Here is a 14,843-nt window from a genome sequence, read left to right as displayed (position 1 = left end):
CCAATGCTCTAATCACCTGATTGGTTCTTCAAGCAGCCACCTCCCATCCTTAGGTGACCTAAGAGCTTTCAAGAGTCAACCCATTAACATAAAGCAAGGCATCTTCATCACCCTTTCCCTGGGAAATTTCAAGCATTTTTGAAGCTGTGAGGCAGGATCCCTGGACAAGCACCAACTATTTTGGTCATCTGAATGACCAAATATATATTTCTTACAAATCATAATATCATACTCTGAAAGGCCATATCTATAGAAAACATTATTTCTGGAGGGTATGGGTGAAAATCAGGGCTAATTCTTGCCTCTTTAAGAGTCTTAGACCATAATTAAGTTTCTAGGCACTAACAGAAATGGCAGAGACATTTTCCTAGCTGCAGGCTACTGGATGCCTTAAACACGCCAGCACGGTCTTATTTCATGAGTCCAGGAGGCTGGATTAGAAAAGCACATGCAGCCGCTCAGGCCTCCCCACTTCCTCTGCCTGGGGAATGTCCTTAAATCTATGCTCTGCCCAGACACTACTCTGTCTTACACGGGCTACCCTTCCCAGGCCTCAGCATCCCAGGCAGGCTCTCTGCCTTCACCACAGGCTAGAAACACATCTTTGGAAAATGTGACCTCATTCCAGGGTGACCTGAGTTCATTTATAATGGAGAGAACCCACGAAGCTGCTGCCAACCTTCAGACAAGGGAGAAGGGATAGAGGGAAACAGACAGTGATGTAGAGCAGAAAGAGATGGAATTCAGAACTACTTATAAATCAATTCTGAGACACCTGAAAGGTCTGACTTTAAATATCTTCTTATCCAGCTGCCTTTTACATAGTGATGAGTAACTTAGAGTCTTGCATCTCGGGTGTGATCCCCAGAGCAGAAGCAAAAATATCATGTGGGAACTTTTCAGAAATGCTACTGAATATAAATCACATTTTAATGAAATAGCCTAAGTGACTTGTACATACATGAAGGTTTAAGAAGCACGGGTTTTCAGGGTTAGGAATAAGTTGAAACCTACCAGTTCTGGTTCCCAGTCAGGCCCTGGATGAACTCTTTGCTCCCTCACAACCCTCTCCTGAGACCTCTCTACATCAGGGCAGTCCCTTCTCTTGTCCCCTGGGAACAGAATCTTGCATCACTCCCCCACCTGAAGCAAGCACTTGGTCCTTTGAAGGTTTCCCATAGGTGTCAACCTAGGTTAATGATGTGGATGTGAAAAAGGAAGAAAGAGGCTTCCAAACCTCACAGATCCTCCTGTAGGAGACAAAAGTCAATCAAACTTGCTAAAAGGTGGGGCAAATAGAGATGGTGTGGGATGAGGTCTTTGTTTTAAGTATAATCTAAATTCATCTATAGATTTTCCTGGTGGCCCTGTCTGCAGTGCAGAAGACCTAGGTCAAGAAGATCCCCTGGAGAAGAGACTGGCAATCCACTCCTGTATTCTTGCCTGGAGAATTCCATGGACAGAGGAGCCTGGTGGGCTACACAGTCCATGAGGTCGCAGAGTCAGATGTGACTGGGCAACTAACACTTTATCTTTCAAGTTCATCTGCATTCCAGAAAAACAAAAACCTTTGGCTATCAAGAGCATCTTTCCATAAAAACATGGGAGTGGAAAGAAAGATGAAAGGATAGGAACAAATCTATTTTCAAAGCATATGGAAAATGGGGGGTGGATCACCATTACAAGATCCTCTCCCCTCTTCCCTTCTCTTTCTCCATAATTTCCAGCACTAATGCACAGTTGACCTTCAACCTACAATAGTCAGAAATAAGAAAACAATGTGAGATCTGGCTGCGAAAAATGGGGATAATTGAGATAGAGAAACAGTTGCTGCTGCTGCTAAGTTGCTTCAGTCGTGTCCGACTCTGTACGACCCCATAGACAGCAGCCTACCAGGCTCTTCTGTCCCTGGGATTCTCCAGGCAAGAATACCGGAGTGGGTAGGGCAGATCAAAAAGGGGATGAAAAGCTATCCTCTGAGCACCCCTCCCCCAAATAAAAGAGTACAAGGGAGAGCATGGAAATTCTCAAGATCACATCATTAGCCCCTGACTGAATATAACTTGAGAGTGCTTATTCTTAACATGTACCCTAGGGGGGCCAGCACAGGGCCTTGTACATAAGAGATTTTAGTCCATATCTTTTAACTGTCTTGTTGAAGACCTAGTCCTTTTCCAATAATATGAAGATATGCTATACTTTCCTGTGTACAGTTCAGCAGCACTTATCAAATATCTTATGAGTCAATTCTTTTTAATTTCACAGTTAAGATAATAGGTCCTGATGACCCTTCAGAGGTAAAAGTATGCCTGAACTAAGGCAAAATCTGCTGGGATCTACATGAACTGCAAGAGACAGACTCCTGTAGTTTCAACCAGGGTCAAAGTTCTGAAGATGGAATGAGGAGTAAATGATCCCAAGAATGCTGGAAAAACTTGGTAACAGTGCGAGTGAGGGCAAGAAGGGGAATGACCAGGAATGGAAAGGATGACATGTTTATATCAGCTTAAAAGTGATGTATTGTCTTGACAGGTTCAACCACATGCTGGAAGCTGGAGGGAGAAGGGGCCTCCTGCTTTGCTGATAGACAGCAAGTTACAGGGACGATGTAAAAAGGTCAGCAAATTCAATCTTCATTTGAGCTACTGCTGTTATTTTAACTCTGTTGCAAAGGGTCACAGCATTCCATTCCAGATAATGAAAGGATGTCGGGAAAAGATCAGAGAAGGCACACACAGAATGGAAACTAACCAAACAAAGGCCAGATTTCATGCAGGGTGACATCAATCGGCTTCTGTTGGAGAGTCTCTGTAGTGACACACTGTGGCTTCCTTTTTCCTCTGCTGATAGTTTAATGGATTGCGGAAGGAGGACATTATCATTAACCATCAACAAGACACATCCAGTGATGGAAGTTCCTCTTTAATAACCATTTTCTGGGATTGCCTCCTGGTACCCAGGACCTCCCTTGGACAAAGCTAGAGCAGAGAAGACAAGCATCTGCTTCATGGCAGTCGGTGAGGCTGCAGTGACTTCCTACCCTGTGCTTCCAGAGGCCTGTTGGCATGCCCCTATTATCCATCAGTCAGTGCCACATAATGACTTGTCTTCACATGTGTTTGTATGTTCTTTGAGCAGATCTTGCACTTTCCAGTATATAAAGCTGGTGTACACTGCAGGTACAGAGGAGCCTGGCGGGCTACAGTTCATAGGGTTGCAAAGAGTCAGACATGACTTAGTGACTAAACTGTAGCAACACTGTAGGTGCTCAGGATGTGTTTGGGAAATATATCATAGAGAGACTGTCTCCATGAGTAAGGGACTCCAAGTCCAGCTGCAGTAGACAGTTGCACTCTCAGTCCAGCTGCACGAGGCCATGTCAAAAGTGCATGATTGTCATTCAACACTGGAGAATGAAAAATTGAAAAGGTCACTGGTTTCCATCATTGAGGTCCTTCCCTCCCTGCATCTCCAGCTATAATGGCATCTTGAAAGAAGCAAAGACCAAAGGAAGGAGAAAGCTATGAACTGTCAGAACTGGGGGAAAAAAACGACAATTTCCTCTTCACCATCATACCCTCATTTCACTGCTCTACTTGACTCCCAGGACAATTTGCCTCCACTGGATCTGCCACCCACACCCTCCAAAAGCTCTGGACACCACCCGCTAAAGCAGACCTCCTGGTTCTGGGAACTTTTTAGGATGTGGGGGAAAAAATAAAACAACAACTGATGTCAACTAACGGACCAGGCCAAATAAATTCTTGAACTTGCTTTTGTATCCCGCAAGAAGCCTAACCATGCTCTCTTCACAGCACACGTATGTTCATAAGTCTAACTGACATATTATTTTTCATACTGTGGAAGTGAGGGTTTCTTCTCATAAGCTGAGTTTTTGTAAGGCCAAGGAGTACCATCATGATTCTAAACTACACTGAGAAACTGTAACTATGAGAAACCGTACTTAACCCTGAGTTATGGTTCCATTTGTGAGAGAAAAGACAAGTTTTTACCAACTGCAATTTAATGAAGAAATTCAAAGAAATAATCTTGGACTGCTGAGATATGAAGGTTTTAGCCAAAATCAAGATTTTTTTTTTTTTTACATAGGCTTTATATGTAATTTGAGCATTTCAAACATTTTGATGAAAACATTTTGCTTAAATATAATCAAATGCCTAAGAAATACCTAGTTTTGTAACAAATAGCTGGAAATGTTTGTATTCAAGTAGCTTTTAGAAGGAAGCACCAAATTTACTGAAATTCACTTCTTTAGAAGTTCCTAAAATGGGTGGAAGTTAAGGGAAAGTGGTAGCAGTTAGAAAAATACAGTATCTGTCACTACTAATAAAGCATATGGCTAAAACCTAATCTAGGTATCTATTTTTAAATTAGGCTTAAGATTTTAAAGAAGTTCATATCTAAATTGTAACTCATTCAACAGTCAAAGCTGCCAAGTTTCTGAAAGTTACAAGTGAACACAAAATCTATTCAAGCTCACATACTAATTTTGTAGGAATTGGAGGGAACGTCAATGCCAAATAAGAAAAAATTCCTGTATATTTTAAACAGTCATTGACTCATGGAAGTATTTCCCTCTTACTTGCTCTAATTCCAACTTTTTTTTTTTTTAGTAATTGTTTGTGCTTTTGGTCACATCATCATTTCTCTGTTTTTAAGTAACTAAATGATATACTGCATCTTAGTCTCAATAGCCTAATTTAGACAATGATCTCTACTCCCTAAGATGAAGTATACCTCCAAGGGCAAAGCAAAGATTTCACATCAAAGTATATTTTGCTCGTCTATCTCATAAATTGGTGAATCCGATTATAAAACTTCAGAGAAATAAGAGTGGATTGTAAGCCAAAATCCACACATTAACGTGCTAGAAATGTAGAAAGAGGGTGGGATGGAAGGAATGACTGCACAGTTTGCTCTAGTTTGATTACCCTTATATAACACCAAGAGCTATGGTTTTTCCAGTGGTCACGCATGGATGTGAGAGTTGGACTGTGAAGAAGGCTGAGTGCCAAAGAATTGATGCTTTTGAACTGTGGTGTTGGAGAAGACTCTTGAGAGTCCCTTGGACTGCAAGGAGATCCAACCAGTCCATCCTAAAGGAGATCAGCCCTGGGATTTCTTTGGAAGGAATGATGCTGAAGCTGAAACTCCAGTACTTTGGCCACCTGATGCGAATACTCATTGGAAAAGACTCTGATGCTGGGAGGGATTGGGGGCAGGAGGAGAAGGGGACGACAGAGGATGAGATGCCTGGATGGCATCTCTGACTCGATGGACATGAGTCTGAGTGAACTCTGGGAGTTTGTGATGGACAGGGAGGCCTGGTGTGTTGTGATTCATGGGGTCGCAAAGAGTTGGACACGACTGAGTGACTGAACTGAACTGAACTGAACTGAACACCAAGAGCCATTAGTAACATTCATTACTGATGGTGGGGTTCTCAGCACAGCCAGTGCTGCTGTTTCTGACCATAGAGCATTTACGGTCATTTATATGTGAGATTGAGCTGGAATCAAAAACAAAACTAAAACATCTTCCTTCCTTGCTTTCTTTTTTTCTTTCCACACAATTGCCTGATAATTCCTTCTCCAGTTTATTTTTCCCTCAGCCTCAGGACAGCATTCACAAAGTACGCTGTGTTTGGGAATGCATCATGTCCTAATCTCAACTGAGGGAAAACTGATGTTCCATAAGAACACAGATTCCATTAAAAGGTTGATGTCAACAGTTTATGGGTAGATTTTACTTACTGCTAGATGTATGGATGTTTTTTATTAAAAACTCTGTTGATAAGGTAGTTGAGACTCACGTCCATCGAGTCAGTGATGCCATCCAGCCATCTCATCCTCTGTCATCCCCTTCTCCTCCTGCCCCCACTCCCTCCAAGCATCAGAGTCTTTTCCAATGAGTCAACTCTTTTCATGAGGTGGCCAAAGTATTGGAGTTTCAGCTTTAGCATCATTCCTTCCAAAGAAATCCCAGGGCTGATCTCCCTCAGAATGGACTGGTTGGATCTCCTTTCAGTCCAAGGGACTCTCAGGAGTCTTCTCCAACACCACAGTTCAAAAGCATCAATTCTTCTGCACTCAGCCTTCTTCACAGTCCAACTCTCACATCCATACATGACCACAGGGAAAACCATAGCTTTGACTAGACAAACCTTCGTTGGCAAAGTAACGTCTCTGCTTTTGAATATGCTATCTAGGTTGGTCATAACTTTCCTTCCAAGGAGTAAACGTCTTTTAATTTCATGGCTGCAGTCACCATCTGCAGTGATCTTGGAGCCCCCAGAAATAAAGTCTGACACTGTTTCCACTGTTTCCTCATCTATTTCCCATGAAGTGATGGGACCAGATGCCATGATCTTTGTTTTCTGAATGTTTTGCTTTAAGCCAACTTTTTCACTCTCCACTTTCACTTTCATCAAGAGGCTTTTGAGTTCCTCTTCGCTTTCTGCCATAAGAGTGGTGTCATCTGCATATCTGCAGCTATTGATATTTATCCTGGCAATCTTGATTCCAGCTTGTGTTTTTTCCAGTCCAGCGTTTCTCATGATGTACTCTGCATATAAGTTAAACAAGCAGGGTGACAATATACAGCCTTGATGTACTCCTTTTCCTATTTGGAATCAGTCTGTGTTCCATGTCCAGTTCTAACTGTTGCTTCCTGACCTGCATACAAATTTCTCAAGAGGCAGATCAGGTGTTCTGGTATTCCCATCTCTTTCAGAATGTTCCACAGTTTATTGTGATCCACACAATCAAAGGCTTTGGCATAGTCAATAAGGCAGAAATAGATGTTTTTCTGGAACTCTCTTGCTTTTTCCATGATTCAGCAGATGTTGGCAATTTGATCTCTGTTTCCTCTGCTTTTTCTAAAACCAGCTTGAACATCAGGAAATTCACAGTTCACATATTGCTGAAGCCTGGCTTGGAGAATTTTGAGCATTAGTTTACTAGCGTGTGAGATGAGTGCAATTGTGCAGTGGTTTGAACATTCTTTGGCATTTCCTTTCTTTGGGATTGGAATGAAAACTGACCTTTTCCAGTCCTGTGGCCACTGCTGAGTTTTCCAAATTTGCTGGCATATTGAGTGAAGCACTTTCACAGCATCATCTTTCAGGTGATAAGGTAGAAGTGAGACCAAAGGCTCAAGGAAAGATCGGGAATTACAAAGACTAGCAGCAGGATGATGGGAATGGAGTTTAACCACAAAACCCAGAGATAGAGACAGGTCACTCAATCTGTGTTTACCTTGCCTCCTACTATAGCTAAACCATTGCAAGCCTTGCAGATTTCAACTCCACAATGTTCTACAGGCTGTTTCTTATTTCTGTTATTTTATCAATATCCTGCTTAAGGCTACCAGTATCTCTCAGTCTTGCCTCCTTTCTACTCATTAAGCAAACTGATGCCTAAAGAGTAAATATACTCATGTATTCCTCTCTTAAGAAATCTTAAGGGTTCCTCATTGTCTTCAGAAGAAATAGAGTATTATGGAATGAAAAAAACATATGTTAGGATCCATGCAATTTTGGATTCCAATCCCAGTATACTTCCTGCTGACCTTGGGCAAGTTCCTTAGTCTGTCTAGGCTTCGATTTTCCCCTTGGTAAAATAGAGAAAACAATAACTACCTGTGGTTATGAGAATTACATAAGAAAAAGCAAGTAAAATGCCTGTCCACCTTCCTGGTCTTTCATTCCTTACACACCCTACATCAAAACTGTTCAAATGCTATCCACCCTTCAAAATTCAACAGAATACAATCTCTTTGTTCTCAAAGAGAGTACATCCCTACTACTCTCAAAGAGAGTAGTACATTCCTACTTCCTTCAATCTCATATTTCCTTGTGAATTTCATAGCTATTTACATTTACTGTCTTTTGGCACTTTTCAACCCTGTGTCCTGTACTGTAGAGAGATGTACATGGTATATCACACTCCTTCCTACTGGAAAGTTGGATGCACATATCGTTCTATTTAACTCTCTAATCTCAGTGTGTTTTGCAAGGACTAGCCCCATTTAACAAATTCAAGTTAAGTAAGTGAATAAAATTATTTCTTATTTTCAAGAACAGCTCTGATAACTGAAACCCCATGGGCAATGCATTATCCATTATCCACCTTTCCATCACTGAATGTTGAAAAACTATACTTATCATAGGCTTTATAGGTGTCCAGTGAATACTTACTGATTATAATAATTCTGGCATTATTTTCATGTGTGAGCATTGCATCTTAAAAGCAAAGCTACCACACCTATGTTGGAATCCTAGCTCTTCTATTTACTAACTTGGGCAAGTATCTTAAGTTTCTTAAGCTCTTTGTGCCCTGGATTGATCATTTGTAAAATAATATCTTGCTTCAAAGTGAGTAACTTTTTCCTCAAAATACAAATATCTCTTATACCCACGAACCCTACTTTCTGCCCTAACCATCCCTAGGGATTTCAGTAGGGAGCAAGTTCCTGATATAATGAACTTGTGAGAAGAGAATACAGAAGACTAAAGTGGTATAATACCAACACTGGGAGAAAAGATACGAGTGTGGAGGCAGGTGGTAATTGGGAGGTAGGCAGTAACTGGGAGCCATGTACAAATCTTATGGGACAATTCTATTTGTGTTTAGTTCAAAGCTTCCATTACCACAGATCTTCATGTATTAAAAGAAGTTATGTCAAGCTATGTTTCTATTAAGCCAGTATACTGGGTCCAAACCATTCTCTGATAAATGGCTTCCGAGATGTTTTACTTCAAAGTTAAAAGTTCTACCTTTACAAATTGCTTCATAATCTATGAAAAATGTGCCATGTGTGGAATGCAGCTACCGATAAAGGGCAGGTTGCTTCTAGTTAGTCAGATAGCATGAGCTGTGAGTTATTGAAAGGTAAACAGTCATTCTGCCCTGGAGAGACTCAGAATTCATTATTTTCAAGCCCAAGCTCAGAATTCTAGTTCCCAGGATGCCAAAGGCAAAAGAAAATGTTCTTGGGACAAAGATATTTTGCTAAACTCTCATGCTGGTCAATGCATTTGGATATTACACTAAGGACAGACTGCAGTGCTAAAGGTTTTTTAAAAATAGGACAACTCCACCAGACATTGTTTGGTTAAAAGAAAAAAAAGTTATTTTTAAAAGTCGTGTCTGCAGTTGCTTCCAAGACTTCTGTTTTGCATTTTTTGGTTTGAAAGGCTCTGTTTGAATGTTTTACGTTCTATTAAATACCGGGTATGTGCTTTGTCAGAAATTCAGATGATAGTGCTTTGGTAAAATTTCCACCCCTGGTGTTCAGTGATGTGTGAGTGTGTCCAAGTCTCCTCCTCCTCATTGTCATGGTTGTTTTGATCGTAGGTAATATTATTCTTGGAGTAAGTGAAGCCTGTGGTGACCAGCAGAGACTCTCCAAGCTGCCTCTGGAACTAAAGCTGTCACTCGGGATCTACAGGGAAGTAAGTGGGAAGAGAGACGCAGAGGTCTTAAAGGAAACATTTCATTTCTTAACTATTTTCTGCAAGGAAAGAAATTGAGGAGCTTCCATTCTTTTCTTTGTGATGAGTTAGTCATGACGTTGTTTATAATTAGCTATGTATCCAAATAAACAGTTAAATTTAACTCAATGCTGAATAAAAAATAAACTGAAATAATTTTAGCATAAACACTCCCAACAACAAAATTCCAGGTCAAAATTAGGTCATTTTGTTTCTGATCCTCTCTGTGGAGTGAGTGGGGAAACAGGGCAATGCTGAATGGCCAAATGATCTGAATACTGAGAGTAGAACTAACAGATTCAAGCAGGGGCACATTTTGTAACTTGATGTAAATACAAACAACATCTCATATACCTGTCCAGTCTTTGTGTGTTCACATATGCTTTTATTGTTTTAACCTAAGTTTACTGAGAATCAGGATGTGCAAAGCACACTGATAGGCACCAGGAATAGATGCAGAGAAAAACGGCAAAGCTCTGGGTTTTACTGAGATGATTCAATGGTCTAAATTTGTATATGTTAAAAGTCAGAGATGCTCACATTTTAAAAAGATGAAATTCGAGCCATTCTGTATAATTTTGTAAATCTCCTCTAAACGAACATGGCGTCTTGAGCATATTCCCGGCAGAGGAAATAACAGGAAGACCTATTGGAGGAGCACAGGTAAGCCTTCCTGTTTTATGCCAGGCAAGCTTCAGGTACACACAAAGCCTTTGGATACAGAAGTGAGTGAGTGAATGAAGTCGCTCAGTCGTGTTCAACTCTTTGCGACCCCATGGACTATAGCCTAACCAGGTTTCTCTGTCCATGGGATTTTCCAGGCAAGACTACTGGAGTGGGTTGCCATTTCCTTCTCCAGGAGATCTTCCCGACCCAGGGATTGAACCAAGGTCTCCAGCATTGTAGGCAGATGCTTTACCGTCTGAGCCACCAGGGAAGATAAGAACAAATTCAAAATGCAATGCAGCATATTAGATTCAAACAGGAGACTTTAGGGGCTATTCAGCTAATTTCATCTTCAAGGTCAAAGCTGCTTTTGCATAGAGTTGGGGTGTAGGCTGGCTCACCCTGATTGGAGGACTCCCTGCCTAAAGATTCCTTGCTACAGAAAGCAAGATGTCCAGGGTCTCTAGGAAAGCATGATCTCTTCGGAAGAATCCAATCTCTCCCAGGATTAGTGCAGACACTGCTAGTATTTCAATGTCTGGCTTTTCACTAACTAAATCTGCTTTCCTTTCATCTTCAGCACAAAGCTAGAGCATATTTTCCAGCCCTTTTGCATTAATTGTGGCCACAAGACTGAATTAGACAGTGGGGAAAGTATGCAAGAGATATGTCATTCCAGGTTTGATCCCCCAAAACCTTCCATGTAATCCTGGTAATCCTGCACTCTCTCTTCCCTTGCCTACCAACCGGCTGACCAATGCCAATTATCCAAGATGACCTTGGAAGCCATTTTGAAGTTGAAGATGGTATAGTATTCCCTACCATCCCCTACAACTAGCTGGATATTTTATGAGAACTAAACTTTTATTATTTTAAGTCTTGAGATTTATGAGTTTATCTTTTACAAAAGCCAGAGGTTATATTAATAAAGATTGCAGAGGTTTATTTGTTTTTTGTTTTTTTCCCTGTACCTGCTCTTATGGAAGTCTAACTGAAGTTTCTCTCTTTCTTTCCCTCTCTCTTTCTAGCCAAATCCTTCACTGACATAGCATTCAAGGAGAAATATTGTTTGATATATTTTACTATTTCCTTAATTTTATATATAACAGCCCAGAAATATTTGGTCATCATATCTGCCTTTGTCACCATGATATGAGAAAATCTTTCTGGGCTACTGCAAGAGCTGGTATTTAATACTGGTATTTAATTCAGTCATATATAAGTCTGTCCTCTCACAATCTATTGTCTGTACAATTTAATGAAACAAATCTGAGAGTGACATTCCTCTACTTAAAATCATTGAAGACTCACCATCTACATTACAGATTTCTTAATGGGTCATTCAAACTCATGGGCAATCTGGCTCCAACCTACATCTCCAGCCTTGCCTATTCAGAACTCATAGAAAACAAAAACAAAAATGCCAGAGAGCCACTCATCCGGGCTTTTTCTCACATTGATCCTCCCACCTAGAATGCCTTCCCCTCCTACCTTTCAAGATACAGTTCAAATGTCATTCTCTGGGCAAAGCTTTCTCTGAAAGTCACTAGCTGAACAATAATTCTCTCCAGAATGTTCACAAGTGGTTTATCTTGACATTTAGCTATAATTACCAGATTCTTAGGTCTTTGTACACACAAAGTGAATCTGACCCATCTTTTTAACTAGTAGAATGAATGGCTTTCAAGAACTATTTATTGAATAAATAGTAAATGAGGAGAAAGGGGAAGGAAGAGAAGAAGGAAGGAGAAATATGAATAACTGTGAGGCCTTTTTCCACAGTCTAGAAACTTAACTTCCATGTTTCTTCCACAAAAACAAAGAGACAAATCCTTCTGTGATTCTCATATCCCTTTTAGTTATTTTTTCCCCTCCCATACACAAAAGAAAAGGAAATAATTAGTGACAACAACTCCCAGTGACAAATCTTCAGTGTCCTTTCCACCATATGGTGTCAGCTCCATTTCTCTAGGGCTTTTCTTTTGATACTTAGTGGTTCTCTCATGAGGTTACTCTCTGATATTTAATATTAATTTACCTATGGTGCTGACCCATTTACCTATTAAGCATATACTTACGATCCTTCTCACCCATAAGTGTCCAACAAAAAGTTATTTTTTAAGTATTTACAAAAACATAAATAATTTTAGAAATATTTAAAGCATCCTTTCTCAGAACTTTAAAGATTTATCATCAGCAAACATTTCTAAAGGACCTTGAGAAGGAAAGTAACCTGTTAAATTTCAATAGCCAATTAAAACTAAAAGCAACATTAAATAACAAGGATGGAAGAAAGTAAGCAAGTTAACCTTGTTTCATCCTCTGATGCTGTCAAGACTCCAGATACCTCAACCTAACTGGTCACTAAAAGTCCCCCATTGGTCTGGCCACACAAGGGAAGCTCACCCTGCTGAACACACATAGATGTTGGTGGGAAGTTATTACCTAGTTCAGTTCAGTTCAGTTCAGTCACTCAGTCATGTCTGACTCTCTGTGACCCATGGGCTGCAGCATGCCAGGCTTCCCTAGTTACTGGGTATTAAAAATGCCAGATTTGGTAAACTGGACTTTAAACCCTAACTGGTATAAAAACTGGACAATTTCCTAATTTTAAAAAATATTTCTAAGAACTTGGCAAAGACACATAAAGTTAAACTGTATAGTAGATTAGTCTACTTTGAAAAACTACCCTTTCATCAATCTACCAGTGCAATATTCCTGGAGGATGAAACAGGAGCAGAGAGCCAGTTTTATAATAGTCAAAGTTGCAACTTCTGAGTAAGAAGGCTTATCACTAAGAAGGGTCACCTGTTTGGCTCAGTGGAAAGACTGACATTTGCTGATCTATATAATGCAGTTTTTTTCTTTGGCAATAATTTTCAGTTCCCCTATATGTTGATTCTTTTACATCCAAAAACAAAATAAGTATAATTTTAAGACTTTTATTTTTTAAAAAGAAGTTGCAATTTTTTTTTCCAGAGACCAGATATAATCTCCTATTATAACTCTCTAAAGTTCTGCTACATATACCATTCCATCCCCAGTGGTATCCTGAGAAACCATGGGGAAAAAATGCTTCATATTAATGAGGTCAATATTTTCATAGGTGACAATTTAATTAGTTCAACAAAAATTATATTCTCTGGCATATTCGTCCAAGACAGCCTCACCCATCAGTGCTTTCCATGAAGTAGAAGCTCAGTAACTATTCAGGGAATTAAGGAACAATGGCCTCCATGTGGTTTGGCTGCAGACCAGAGAGTTGTACCCTTTGTAGATAGTACACCAAGAAGAATAAGAAAGTCTATGAAACACTTTTGGTTTCTTTTCTGGAACATTGCTAAGACTTTGGTTCCCAATAAAACAAAATTGCTACCTTTAGTGCAGGGCTTAATTAGCTCAGTGACCTCACCAGGTGAGCATCCTTTACTTTTCATTGATTTCAGGGTTAAAACACTCTGAGGGTTCAGAGTCCCTAGAAATCTTTTCCTAGTCTCAAAGTAGATAAAACATATTTTATGGGACATTTTAAACTTTTCTATAAATAAGTCTCCTCTTCTCCTCCCCTAAGATCCAGCCAAAGAAAATTTCCTATAAAATTTATGGCATGGTCATATTTCTTCCTTTCCCAGTCCTTCCTATGTTTTAAAATTATAGCCATTCTTTTCAAAGACTGAAATGTCCAAGCACTCAAAAATTCAGAGGCAAAGTAAAAGAGAAGATCCAGCAAAGGAGATAGAAAACAGTTAAATAGAAGGAAATCTAGCAAGAGTGAAGGAAAGGAAGGCTAGGGAAAGGAGAGTTTCCCTAGAGATACAACGTCATGTGAGTGAAATAATAGCTGAGAGGTCAAGAAAGTTAATTCGGATAACTGACCATCAGTTCTAAGAAAGTGTAGACCACTGGGGATGTTTATGAATGCCATTACAGTGCATGGCATAGATGGAAATCTAGCATCAGCACTGAAATAGGTGAGAGGAAGTAGAGACAGAAAAGTCCAGATAAGTTTTTAAAGTTGTGATAATGGAGGGAAAGTGAGGTCAAAGGTGGTTTCTTTGTTTTAAGATGGGTGAATTAAGGTAGGTTTGTGAGCTGATGGCAGTCATCCAATGGTTATAGAGAAACTGAAGATATAAGAGAGAAAAAAGAATAATTGAATGCATGAAATCCTTTGGAAGGCTAGGGGAAATAGGCTAGGTCTAGGGTACTAGTCAAAAATCTCGATAGCATTTTGTGATTTTGCATAGAGATTGATTTTATTCCCTTTCATGTTGTTGGTATCATTAGCATTAGCACTGAGATTGGAGGGAGGGGCTTCACTGCTGGTCCAGGGGTTAAGACTGTGCCTTCTGGTGCAGGGGGTACAGATTCGTCAGTCCCTGGTTGGGGAACTAAGATCCCACATGCTTCGTATAAAAACCAAAACATAAAACAGAAGCAATATTGTAACAAACTTAATAAAGACTTTAAAAATGGTCCACATCAAAAAAAAAAAAACTTTAAAGAAAAAGAAGAGATAGGAAGGAAAGAAGTGTCTATCTACCTACAGAAGCCGGTGGACCCATGGACTTGACTTTGACAAGATGAAACTGTTCTCATCACATGATCTCTATCTCATTCTCTTGAAGTCATAATACATCAGTAGATGTAGAAGGGGTTCTAA

At 39.9% G+C, this 14,843-nt stretch overlaps 1 protein-coding gene and 2 long non-coding RNA genes across 4 annotated transcripts in view; 1 reads left to right on the top strand and 2 right to left on the bottom strand.

The window, feature by feature from the left end:
- The window catches only part of LOC133245137 (uncharacterized), a 26,019-nt gene extending 16,381 nt beyond the window's left edge, over window positions 1-9,638 (top strand). Inside the window, exons 1-2 of one of the 2 annotated variants that reach the window (XR_009735618.1) lie at window positions 2,301-2,616; window positions 9,378-9,638. This is a non-coding gene — a long non-coding RNA (uncharacterized LOC133245137). Of the gene's footprint in view, window positions 1-2,300; window positions 2,617-9,377 lie in introns of those variants that run through there. The other variant, XR_009735617.1, reaches the window with a different exon arrangement.
- Window positions 1-14,843, bottom strand: part of P3H2 (prolyl 3-hydroxylase 2) — a 177,622-nt gene that overhangs the window by 112,495 nt on the left and 50,284 nt on the right. The gene's annotated exons all lie outside the window — the stretch shown is intronic.
- On the bottom strand, window positions 8,713-14,843 carry LOC133245132 (uncharacterized). The gene is made up of 2 exons (XR_009735616.1): window positions 14,728-14,843; window positions 8,713-14,586 (listed from the first exon to the last, which is right to left on the bottom strand). It is a non-coding gene; the product is annotated as an uncharacterized LOC133245132 (long non-coding RNA).

Source organism: Bos javanicus, chromosome 1 (genome assembly GCF_032452875.1).
Source record: "Bos javanicus breed banteng chromosome 1, ARS-OSU_banteng_1.0, whole genome shotgun sequence".
In the NCBI taxonomy this organism is placed as follows: Eukaryota; Metazoa; Chordata; class Mammalia; order Artiodactyla; family Bovidae; genus Bos; species Bos javanicus.
This window is presented reverse-complemented; position numbering and strand designations above follow the sequence as displayed.